Here is a 13,718-nt window from a genome sequence, read left to right as displayed (position 1 = left end):
CTATAATACTCGCATTATATTAATTCTAACACAATACTTAAAATGTAGAATATTTCAACCATCTACTTCATACTAAAAATTATACATATATATAAAATTTACCAGTTGCATCACCTGTGCACTCATATTATTTCTATTTCTGTATCTTTCATTCTACCTTAACTTAGCATTAAAATTTTACATTATTACTGCTGGTTATATAATTACATTGTATGTGGGAATATCTAGGATTGTTGTATGTATTCAGATTTTATGTTGGATTGTTCTGTTCACTACACTTACTGAGCTTTTATTCCTGCAGTTCACAAAAAAGTGACTTTTACAGCTCAGCTGAGTGATTCCCAATTAATAAATGAATTCAAATAAATTAAATAATTAATTCATTAAAAGTCTGGCTAAAGACAACAATGTAGAATAGTGTCTATACTGTTTATAAATAAAAATAAACTCCTGACATTATTAAAATTTACAGAGTTTTACCTTAACTGCACTAATGGATTGTTACCTGGTTAAAATTGTTTCCAAGTGATGTCCTAGTGTTAAATGACCTTTTTTTTATTTAAGAGGTATTTTTTCCTGAAAGCTATTACCATGTCTACCTGCATCACAGTTTCAGAGATGCTACTTTCTATTAAACTGATGCCATGAAAGAAACTTACCATCTCATGTAGAAATTTCTGCAGCTCTTGGTTTTCTCTCTGATATTCAGTATACGAGATGCACCCAAGTGATAAGGCATTACAGAAATAATTGTAAAAAATGATTGTCCACAGACTTTTCCAAGCCATTGCTTAATACTGGTGTGGCCAAACTGGAAAGAACTAATGCAGGTTTATAGTTCCACGTTTCTTGTTTCTTGAAATCAAATGTTCACAGCAGCATACACATTCACCATAGAGTGATGGTATGTTTGTAGTACCTGAGAGAATATTGGTCTGGACATTCTCTTCCATGCTGCCCAATAAATATTAGCAGGTATTGTGTATGTATGGAAAGCAAAGCTTTCATGTAACAGAATGAAGCTACAGGAAGGTGTTTCCCCGTCGTTTTACAACCACATGTCAGGCAGTTTTCACTTTCTTTTCAAGCTCGCTGGTTTATTGCATTATATCTCTGAGAGGTGACAGGTGACATGAGATCACGTATCATAATGTGATAAGGCAATCAAGCCAGCTCCACGAAAAATACCACACACACCTGCATAACTTCAGAGAAGTAAAGGGTGATTTTGGCATGTACTTAAAATGCTCTTTGCCACAAACTGATATAATAGTTTAAAGCTAAAATATATGTATCGGCATTTCATATTAAATTATATTGCATAAATGTTGCAGAATATAAAATTGTGTAGAGAAACACGTTGGTTTGTACATGGACATATTCCTTTCTATGGTAACTATAATAATAAATACCTTAATACAATGCTTTAATATTTTAAATGCAAATTATATTTCTGGCTGATGGTAATGAAATGTTTGCTACTAGTGACCAAGGTGGGGCACAGATGCTGCCATCTATTAACAACATACCACAACTTATCACAGATAGTTAAACAACAAATAAGACTAAATGCCACATCTATGACCTCTCTCTTTTAAATGACATTATCTCTACATTCCAGAGAAGCACCCACATATAATAACCCTCTGCAATAACCTTAGTGACACTGCTCAGTTTTAACAATATTCCCTGCAACTGAATAAGTTACCATCAAATGTTATTTACTTTTGCTCCTTATAAAATAACCATGAAACACTGCCAATAACTGGATTACAGTGAATACACTGATCAGTGATAGATAACTGCACTTAATTTATTTCAGCCTTAGTCACCTTTTATAATAGCCTTTCCCAATACACAGCACATTGAGTATTTTTGAAAAATATGATAGAGCATGATCTTAAGAATTATAAACCCAGATAAGGATGGGGATGTAGTTATTATGGATCTTAAGAATTATGAACCCAGATAAGGATCGGGGTGTAGTTATTATGGATCTTAAGAATTAAGAACCCAGATAAGGATGGGAGTGTAGTTATTATGGATCTTAAGAATTATGAACACAGATAAGGATGGGGATGTAGTTATTATGGATCTTAAGAATTATGAACCCAGATAAGGATGGGGGTGTAGTTATTATGGATCTTAGGAATTATGAACCCAGATAAGGATGGGAGTCTAGTTATTATGGATCTTAAGAATTAAGAACCCAGATAAGGATGGGGTTGTAGTTATGATGGATCTTAAGAATTATGAACACAGACAAGAATGGGAGTGTAGTTATTATGGATCTTAAGAATTATGAACCCAGATAAGGATGGGAGTGTAGTTATTATGGATCTTAAGAATTATGAACCCAGATAAGGATGGCAGTGTAGTTATTATGGATCTTAAGATTTATGAACCCAGATAAGGATGAGAGTGTAGTTATTATGGATTCAGTTGATTATGAAAGATATTTGCTAGAAATGTTAACTGATACAAAAATATCTGAATGTGTCTAAATGTCAAATTAATATTAAAAAATTCTCAGATTACATACTTAGAGATGATTTACTACGGGGGTTATTAGGAAATTCCAGTATGAATATTTAAGAAAGTATAACCCCCTGATTACAGCTACATTTCGTATTCTGAAGCATGTAAAATCTGCAGCTAATCCTCCATTTAGGACAAATGTGGTGGCTTATGGATGCAAAACCGACCCTATTGCCTTATATTTTAATAATAAGCTTAAACATTTCTCATCCCATCATTACCATATAATTAAGGATTCATGAGAATTTTGTAACATATTGCTCCTGATTTATATCACGATCTGGTGTGGTTTGTTTCTATTGATATTGTAGAGTTTTAGATTGTATTCCACATGCTACTGGCCTTCAGCAGTTTTATGAGGTGTGAATGGATTGTCATTTGTGAATAAGATAGAATTAAGATTGTTAAAGGAATTGATGGATTAAGTAATTATTATTATTATTGTTATTATTAATAATAATAATTATCTACTTTTCCAGGTGAATTTTGCCAACAAATCCAAGGTCTATTAGGCAGCTGGTACCCCAGTGTATGTATATAGTTATATATGCATTGAAAAAAATTGTATTCAATTCTCCATTTAAGTCATCCTGATATACTAGCTTTTTGGATGATATATAATGGAATTTTGGGATTCTATGCAAAATATAGTCCCTTTCTTAATATTCGCGTATTTTATATCAGATAAATACGTGTGTTACATGGATGTTAAAATAATGAAGGACAAGGTTAGTAAATGTATTAAATCTTGTATACGCAGGAAGGAGATGTTTTCAGATTCATGCCTGTTTTACACTAGAAATCATTCTCAACATCAAAAACAATTATTGCTAAAGGGCAAACGATGAGAGCTGTCACATGACCTCGGATGAGGATGACTGTTTGCATGAAAGTGAATTGCTGAATAAAATGTTTTTGGAAAGGGGTTACCTGAAAGTTTTATTATGTAAAGTTAGGTCAGATGTTGTACAAAGGAGAGTATATATATTTTGTCCTATTTAAGGTCTTAGGGAAGAAAGTCTTTTTTATAATTCATCTTCTTCCTGTACCGGAGGAACTTTGTCTGCCATAATTAGTAGGGAAAAGAAGAAGGTTTTGATATAACCTTTATTTTGACTTATAATCAGGATGTTAGAGATATTAAAAATATTTTTGGAAAATATTGGGGCATGTTCCCACATTTCTCTAAAAGGGGAGAGTGATATCAGGTATTGCACATTATAGATAGATAGATAGATAGATAGATAGATAGATAGATAGATAGATAGACGGATACATAGACAGATAGATAGATTGATAGATAGATAGATAGATAGATAGATAGATAGATAGATAGATAGATAGATAGATAGATAGATAGATAGATAGATAGATAGATAGATAGATAGATAGATAGATAGATAGATAGATAGATAGATAGATAGATAGATAGACAGATAGATAGATAGATAGATAGATAGATAGATAGATAGATAGATAGATAGATAGATAGATAGATAGACAGACAGATAGATAGATAGATAGATAGATAGATAGATAGATAGATAGATAGATAGATAGATAGATAGATAGATAGATAGATAGATAGATAGATAGATAGATAGATAGATAGATAGATAGATAGATAGATAGATAGATAGATAGATAGATAGATAGACAGATAGAGAGATAGATAGATAGATAGATAGATAGATAGACAGATAGAGATAGATAGATAGATAGATAGATAGATAGATAGATAGATAGATAGATAGATAGATAGGTCTACTTCTAAATTTCAAAGTTTCAAAACTTCAAATTTCTTATGGTCAAGACCATAATATCAAAGTTTTGAAACTATGATTGTAATTAAAAATAAATAAATAAATAAAAACAAAAAAACTTTTATTTTCACATTTTTGCAGGGAGCAAGCCCCCCCCCCACACCCCCGCAACCCTCGCTAATTAAATATATCAAGATTGCACTACAGCAAGGAAAATGGTAACTATACTGTTCCTTGCTGCATGGCGATCTCCATTTAAATAGTTTGAAGTTTCAAAACTTTGATCTTATGGCTTTACCATAAGAAATTCGAAGTTAAAGACCCAAAATTGCAGTGCACGCAGCCAATGTAGTGCATGGACCAAACCATGTACAACTCAAAAAATAGGGTCCAGCGCTATTAAAAAAGTTCATATATCGATTATAGACTTAACAGAAATAACAAGCCACTCAGTATAAAATATATATGTTTATCTTTTCTTGCAAAATGCAGTCTTCACTATACACTGGTTGCGAGCAATCCAACAACACTAACACAAACTGGTTTCACCCCTGGCATCCTCAGTGTGATACTAATACCAAACAATCCTCCATTAATCTACATATATATATATATATATATATATATATATATATATATATATATATATATATATATATATATATATATATATGGATTAAGTGAGTTAGGGTTAGGGTGTAGGTAAAGTAAGTGTGCGATAGTGACGGACCTTAGGGTTAGGGTTTGGGTTAAGGTTAGTGCATAGATAGTTGTGTGTAAGGTGTAGTGTAGGTTTTTAGGTAGTTAATGTGCTTGTGTTATGTGTGTGTTGTGTGGAACAGCAAACGTTTTGTTTTGTTAACTGTCGGTATTGTGGTTTGTCGGGCATGTGAACTTTTGTATTTTTGCAGTTTAGTTCTTGTAGTGTCGGTATTGTGGGTGTTGGTGTTGTGGACTGTCGGTCTAATGTAGTAGACCCATATATTTATATATATATATATATATATATATATATATATATATATATATATATATACACACACACACACACACACACACACACACACACACACACACACACACACGCGCAGTTTAAAGGTGACATTCATCCATTAAAACTTAATAAGCATAAATATAAATTCCAACTTTAAATTTCAGAAAACTTCAGAAAATTTCAGTGTTGTTGGATTGTTCTCAACCAATCTATGGTGAAGATTGTATTTTGCATGAAAAGATAAACATATATATTTTATATTGAGTGACTTGTTATTCCTGTTAAGTCTATAATCAATATATAGACTTTTTTAATAGTGCTGGACCCTATTTTTGAGATATATATATATATATATATATGTATGAGTTATGAATATCAAGGAGATTTTAGAGTTGAAGAAACATAACAATGAGTCTGGTAATATTAAATTTGCTACCTAGAGCTGTGGATATTGTTATCAATGTGTTTTTATGTTTAATGAATGAACAATACTCCTTTGTAGTAAAAATAGAAATATTGTGGTAAAGGGTTATAACCGTTCCTTAAGAGTTCTTTATAAGAACAGACGAAAGGTTACAAAGGTTACCTGTACAAATTACAAAGGAAAAACTCATTGCAGTCTATACACACAAGTCTATTTTTAAGTGAAGTAATGCAAGTTACATGGGTAAGTGTTACACAAAGAACATAAAACATATTTTAAATCTCAAAATCATGGCTTTGTAATATTAGTATGCAATACAATTTGTGGTTTATAGAAAACATATTATCATGTCATATATTGGATGACAAGGCTGTTTGAATATCTATGTTAAATGGTTTGTGCTTTGCTATCCAAAGTATTTGAAATATATTTATTATTTTTATTTATTTATTTAACATTTGTTGACTGGGAAAGTCTGACTAGACAGAGCCTATTTTCAGTAGACAGCAGGGGAGAAGTGCTCCAGATGCATGTCTTTTTAATATGGGAGGAAACCAGAGTACTCGGATGAAACGTACGTGAATACAGGCAAGTCATGCAGACTCCACACAGAAGGCACCCCAGCCAAGAATCAAACTGTAGAACCTCTTGCTGTGAGGTGACAATGTTAACCACTGTGCCATTGTGCTGCCCATATAGATTGCAACCACCTCATAAACTGGAGTAAAGTTTTACCTGCAAAGAGATGAAGATGGCAAAGTAATAGGCAATAAAGAAGGATTAGTACGTGATGGTATGTAAGTTTAGCAATATACTGTAGATTAGCTGAAAGTAAGAGGGTTAGCAGAAATTTGAACTAGAGTGTAGTAAAATATGGATCTAGGGGCTATCTTAAGTAGTAGAAGAAAACTTAGTGTGACTTGGCTATATTTTGTTTTGGTAATTGGCTAAATAGATGCATAGAGTTTATCCAGGTGGTACACGTGCACAACCACGTGTTCATGAGGTGAGTTTTGAGTTCTGTTTTACAGGTGTTTTGGAGAATTTTCAGCCTTATTTGGAGTAGAATCCTATTCCATTTTTAGAGATGCATTGAGAGTCGAGGTAGTCACTGGCTTTGTTGCTAGATTTGGATATAGCAAATAGATATTTGTCAGTTGACCACAGTGTTCTGTTTGGGGAGTGTGTGTGGATTAATACCCAGGCTCAGGCACTTGTCTGGGTGGTAGATTATTTTATACATTGTTTTTAGTTAGGAGTGTCTGAGGATGTGGAGAAATTCAAGTTTGCCTAATTGCCTTAGTGTAATTCACTGATGAACCTATTATGATTGATTTGCTGTAAATTTGGCCACTTTTGTTATAGCAATGTCCAAGCCTTGAAGCCTGCGTAGAGCTAAGACTGGCAAATACAGGAGAAGCAGAGAGCAGAGCTGGTACTGGGTAAGCTCTATCAATTTTTATTCTTGTGGTGTCTGTGAGGTATAGTTTAATCCTGTGAAAAGATCCTAATTTCTGTTGAGCTTTTTAATCCAGAGAGTGGTGAACATATTTTAGGTATTTGTCTATGATAAAACCTAACTGCTTGTTAACAGAGACTATAGTTTAGTTTGAGTCTTGTCCTTTGAAGTAATTGTGGAGAGTTGCATATTAATTCCACTATGTTCGCTGGGGAGAAAAAGCATCATTGTAGGTGTTTTTATGGAGTTTAGTTGTAGTTGAGAATTTCCAAGCTAAATCTCATAGCTGAGAAAGCCTGTTGGGTTATATCTTGGAGAGATGATAAGGTTTTGGCTGAGCAGACTAAAGTGGAGTCATCAGTGTGTCATACAACAGAGGTTTGATGCAGTGTGTAAGTCATTGATGAATATATTAAATAGTAGTGGGCAAATATGGAGCCTCAGGGGGCATCATCAGAGATTGGTGGGAAGGTAAAAAAAGAAGCCATTTTACAGACTGCTGCCTGTTAGATAGATAACTATGGAACCAGTGGAGCAGAGGCTGCGTTATGCCCAGAGATGAAAGTTTATGTAGAAGCTTTTGATGAGAGGTTTAAGCAAAAGCTTTTGATAGATAAAGAAAAGCAGTGAAGAGTAGGTTCTGATCATTTTTATTTTGATTTATTAGACTGGAGAAGTCCGATAGAGCTGAAGTAGTGCTATAGTGAGGCCAGAAACCATACTGGGTAGGAGAGAAGAGATTATTGCCAACAATACATTGTAGTAGTTATGCATGAATACATTCTTGACAGATGCTGCATATTGCTATGGGCCGATACTGTGCGAGTTGAGAAGACGGACCGCTCTTGTGCAGAGATATGATATATTACGTTTTCCTCATATCAGGTACGTAGCTTTCCTTGATAGAACAATTTATAAGTATTGAGACTTGTAGATGACAGAACTGGCAGCAGTCTTTAGCTGTTCAGACAGTAGACGATCCGGAGCTAAGGTGGTAGGTTTAGTTTGAGAAGCAGTTTTTATAGGGGGGTGGGTATCAGTTTGAAAAAGAAAGTAGCAAAATTGCTGTGGTGCTGAGATGGAATGGTGAGTGCGGTGTGGTCAGCAGTCCTAAGCAGCGATGCTATGCTTTGGAGGTAGGAATTTATTGGATATGCTGGTACATAAAGATTATATTCCACCCAATACAACTATGTATGATGAGTTGGCTATTAAAGCAGGTACATATGCATGTACAAATGTTGTATTTGTAAATATGTAGTAAAAAATTGATGCGGTAAATGGATTGTACTTTTCACCCAATGGAATATATAATTGTAATACTGAAGAGGTTATATATTTATTGAAATGTGATTGTGGGTTATATTATGTGAGGGAGACTGCTAGATCTTTTAAAAAGAGAATTCAAGAGCATGTTAGGGATATAATTAATGCTAAAATGGATAGCCCCTTAGGGGCACATTTTAAAAATTTTCATGCATCTAATTCTGATGGTTTGAGAGCCACTATTTTGGAACATGTGCATTTATCTCTAGGAGAATGTTGTGATATTAAACATAAATTATTGTATAAATAAACACTCTTTATTCTGAACTATAATACTTTGGAACCGAATGGGTTGAATAAAGAGTGTAATTGGAGGTTAATTATTAGATAATTGTTTAAGTGGGTATTGGAATGTATTATTTAAGATTGTGTTTTGTGTATGTGTGTTACTCTTTGAAGGCTTTTGTGTAGCCGAAGCACCAAGTTTTTATTAAAACATTGTCCGAGTGTCCGTGACCTAGTGTGGTTTCATTTTATTATTTTATTTAGATTGTGTTGTTTATGGTTTGGATAAAATAGTTGCTGAACTGAGAGGGTAGATTTCCTTGTCCTGGAGAGATTGAATGGTAGGATGGATACTTCTCTTAGGGAGAAATAGTTTATTTATAGATTTTCAGAGAAGTTTTGAGATTTTCTTGTTTGGTCAGATATTTAGTTTGATTTGTAAGATATCTGTATTATAGTGTTGTAAGTTTCTAGATGTTTATTATAGGACCCTGGTTTTCATGCTTTGTCTCTTAGCTGTGTTATTTCTTTTGTTTGTTGACTTGTTTAGCCATGGTGCTGGTAGGAGTTTACCCTTTTGGTTCTTAGATGAGCTAGATGATAGGATATTTAGGATTATGTTCTTGAATTCAATTACAGCAGAATCTAGAGGTAGTGTTTTCAGAATATTCCAGTTACACAGCTTTAGAATATTGATAAAGATTTCATGGCTGAACTTGCGTTTGAGTTATAAAGTACGAAAGGATCAGTAAGTGAATCATGAAGTGTTCCAAAGCCTACAATTGCCTTTGGTAGTGAGGTAGGGACCCAGTCTAGTGTGGAAGCTTTACTTGATGTGCTGTTATATTTTATTTATCTATTTATTTAGGCTTTGTTGACCAGGTTAGTCCCACTAGGTTGGTGGCCCCTATTCAGAGGAGACCCTGTCTTGGTATTATATTAATAGGTTGGGTAAAATGTAGAGTTGGATTGTGTTAGCGAGGGTGGTTGTATTGATTAAAAGGCAATCACTGTTTGCATCCCCCATGATGATTGTTTCATTTTAATGTGCTGGGTGGTCCAGACTAGGATGTCCCCATTAATGTCATGTTGTTCTCTGGTGGAATGTATTCACTTATGATAGTTATTGACTTGCAGTGATTAAGATTTAAGGATGAGATAAGTACTTCAGCATTGTGAATGTCTGGTAAATTTAGATGGGTTTGGTTGACCTTGAGACAATCTTTGTACATTTTTTGTCAGTCTAATCTTAATATATTATATGCAGAGGGTAGGATCTCTTCATCCTTTGTTTGAGGTTTTAGCTGGGATCCTGTAGCTACTAGGATGGCAGGAGAATGTAGGTATATCCATGCATAAAGTTTGGATAGTTTATTGAGGATGCTTCTAAGATTTGTATGTTGAAGCTTGAGGCCAGAGTAATTTTGATGTCTATTAGTTTAGGGGTGTATGGTAGGTGTGGTTATGTGGGAGGGACTGGATTATGATGTATGACACCACATAAACAAAGGGTTTGGAGATGCACTTTCCAGAGATATAACTTTTTTAATGTATGCTTTATTCTTCTGTGGAGATTGAGGATGGCTAGGTTGTGATAAAAGTATGAATTCTTAAAGAAGTCAGTGTAGCAGTACATATAGAGTGCATGTGAAACAGAGTAGTGTCAGTTAGTATAGTTGTGGGTCTGGGCAGTGTGGAGTAGATGTTTGTGTTGCAATTTGTATTGGTAAGAGATAAGGTGGGCTAGTAAAGTCAGAAATAACATTAGAGACATTTGAATATGGGGACCTTTGGAGACTTTGGTATTATGTGGAGTACCTGAGGGGATGAACTGTGAGGTGGCATGTACAAGTATGCAAGTGTAGCAAAAAGAAAACAGTGAAGGAAAATAAAGAGAGAGTGTGTGGAGTTATGGCTTAGATAAACAAGTTCTAGTGGGGTGGGGGGTGGGAATTGGGGATAGGGTAGAGGAGAGGAGTGAGCTCAAGCATAGTGATGGTGACCTGAGTGAAATGATGCTTTTTTGAATAAAAACAATCAGTGGACTGCAGGTTAGTATTTCATGGGTCAATTTTAGATATAAAATGATAACAAAGTCATCCGAATTGCCAACAGGTTAATCGAATCTATCATTTAGTATGGAGGGCTGGCAAGACAGGCAGAACATACAGTTTATTGCTTCCTTGTCAAAGTCAGACAAGAAATAGTTATTTATGCTGAAATCTAAGGGTTGTAGTACTTAGAAATGATATGGGATTGCCTTTTACAGACTTTTTCATTTCCAGTTATGTATACCCTACACTGAAATATGATACATTTATAATCCTTATGCCATATCCCATCATAGCAGACTGTGTATTCTGATACAGCCACTCCTTATAATAATCTAATGTTGGTTTATTTAATATTAATGCTATAGTGACTTAAATACTAGTTAAGATTCAGGATTACACTACAAATATTTTTCTTTCAACCTACACAGCAGAGATAAGTTCCTGTCCTACCCAATGCTTTTTGAATGAGACTCTTGACCTTGAACCTTATTACCAATAATTGCCTGCTCTCACAGTCGTGATTCTAGTTGAGCCTGTATGACTGTGTGGTGGTCAAAGGGAAGGACACTGTTCAGTGTTTAGAAGAATGAGGAAGTAGAAGTAGTAAGACTAGGTATGAAAGTGCAGAGAGAGAATTAGGATTAATTAACACAATTTCATGAGAAACAGAACCTACAAGTAATCTAATGGAATGGAGTAGCTTTGGTTCGACTGTCTGAAAGTCAGGAAGCTTTTCCGGGATGAGTAGAGTGGGCAGGACAAGATAAATATATATTCTAGCATTAACTGTAGGCAGCAAAATCAAACACACACACACACACACACACACACACACACACACACACACACACACACACACACACACACACAAACTTGAAGCTGTTACTTATCCACACACAAAAATAATATAACCAGCAGGGTGACTTAGCATCCTAGGCAGACAGAGATTAGAAATACAAGGAGCAGCATGTAAGACTTATCATCTGATGTCTGTATCTATACATTAATAATTACTTAAGGATACAGACAAAAAGAAACAGAAACATACTAGCAAATAAACTTCAAATGACAGTGGTGTAATACACATTTGCTACAATGTCTATGCAGCCTACAGTGTAATGTATACACTCAGATCACATATATACTTTATGTCTATCAAATTTAAAATTCAGATTCTGCAAACATCACATGTATAGCACATCTTAACAGCAGCACTTCTTTGATGCATATATTGAGCGATTAACTTCACAGTACCTCAGAGAAAAATGCTGCATTATTCATTATATGTTAAGATATGAGCACTTTTATTACAACTGCAGTTATTAAAGGAATTAATTAATTCACTAGTTAGCAGCTGGAGGTTTAAATAGAATTTGTCCTACTAAAAAGAATCACATAGAAAGTGACTTAGTAATAGACTAGCTATCAGATTATGCAATAAATAGAAAAGCCGAATCATGCTAAACATGTGCAGACTGAGTGAAATTAGAGAATGTGTTCTGAGACGCAAGTGCTACACTCTGTTAAAATACACTAGATATATTTTGAGTCAACAAAGCTATAAAAACTAGTTCAACAAGTGTAGAACTGTGTATGAATGTGTGATATATATGAATGTATCAAATCCACAAGCTAACAACCTACATATTACTGCAATGAAACAGCTAGCTAGCAGATTTTTAGACTTAAATTGTTACTAATTATTAAAATAATAGTTCAACATGGGCAGAACTAATATTGAAATGCTAGTAACGTGTGAATATGTTCAAACATTTCAGTGCTACATGGTATCACAGTAAGACAGAAGGTTATAGGTCCTACAGTTGGTAGATGAGAGTTACGTTGGGAGGGGGCAAGAAACCCTTCTGGCCTGTGGTGCTGTTATGCCTATTATGGACTGCAGTTTAATGGCAGCAGCAAGGATAGTTTATTATTCATCACAGTAGATATTTTATGCCATTTATAGGAGCTATATTGTGTGCAGGATGTTCTTACAAAGGTATAGTCGCTAATGTGTTGTTCATGGGCTAAGCAATTATGTTAATAGGGATCTATATTAAGAATATGTGTTCATAAAAAGCAGTGACACAATTGTAGAATTAACTGTGATATTTACAGAATTATAGACAGTAAACATAAACAGGCTACTAGGAGTTCAGAAATTAGCCACACTTTTAGCACACACATAGTGTAATGGATTATGAGACCATAAGAAAAAAACAATACAGCATAACTCAAAGAAGTCCTTCCTTCAATACACTTCAGCCTGTTAAACAGCTGCAGAACTGGGATGGTAACCTTTAGCCTGTTAAACAGCTGCAGAACTGTGATAGTAAAGAAATATATAGATATATATATATATATATATATATATATATATATATATATATACTGTATGAGTGTTTGCTTCATGTTTAAAGATGAAGTGTGTGTTTGTGTTCTTGTAGGATGTATGTGTCTAATAATGTGTGGAAGGCTGCATGTGTACAGCTTGTGTGTGCATGTGAGAATGTGTGCATCTGCATGTACACATTGTCTGTCTGTCTGGGTACACAAGCATAGGTTATGTGTCTATACTTTTCTGTTTGCATTTGTGTGTTATGCTATAATGTGTGTGTGTGTTTCTCTAACAGGATGTGTGTACGAGTGTGTGTTTCTGTAAGTGGATGAGTGGATCTCCGTGCCGTGTGTGTCTGTGTGTGTGTGTGTGTGTGTGTGTGTGTGTGTGTGTGTGTGTGTGTGTGTGTGTGTGTGTGTCTGTATGTGTGTGCTTGCATCTGTTCATATGTAATTACCAATTACCATTGCTTAATAATAGTGTACACTGAAAAGTTTACGTAAAAGAAGCTATAATGAGGCAGAAGATGAAGAAGCAAAGAGACAAACTTTATATGATTCTATAACTGTCAAATAAACACAAGCATGATATCACAGC

This window comes from Protopterus annectens, chromosome 13.part0 (genome assembly GCF_019279795.1).
Source record: "Protopterus annectens isolate FY-2018-M chromosome 13.part0, PAN1.0, whole genome shotgun sequence".
NCBI classification, from domain to species: domain Eukaryota; kingdom Metazoa; phylum Chordata; order Ceratodontiformes; family Protopteridae; genus Protopterus; species Protopterus annectens.
Note: the sequence above shows the minus strand (reverse complement) of the source record.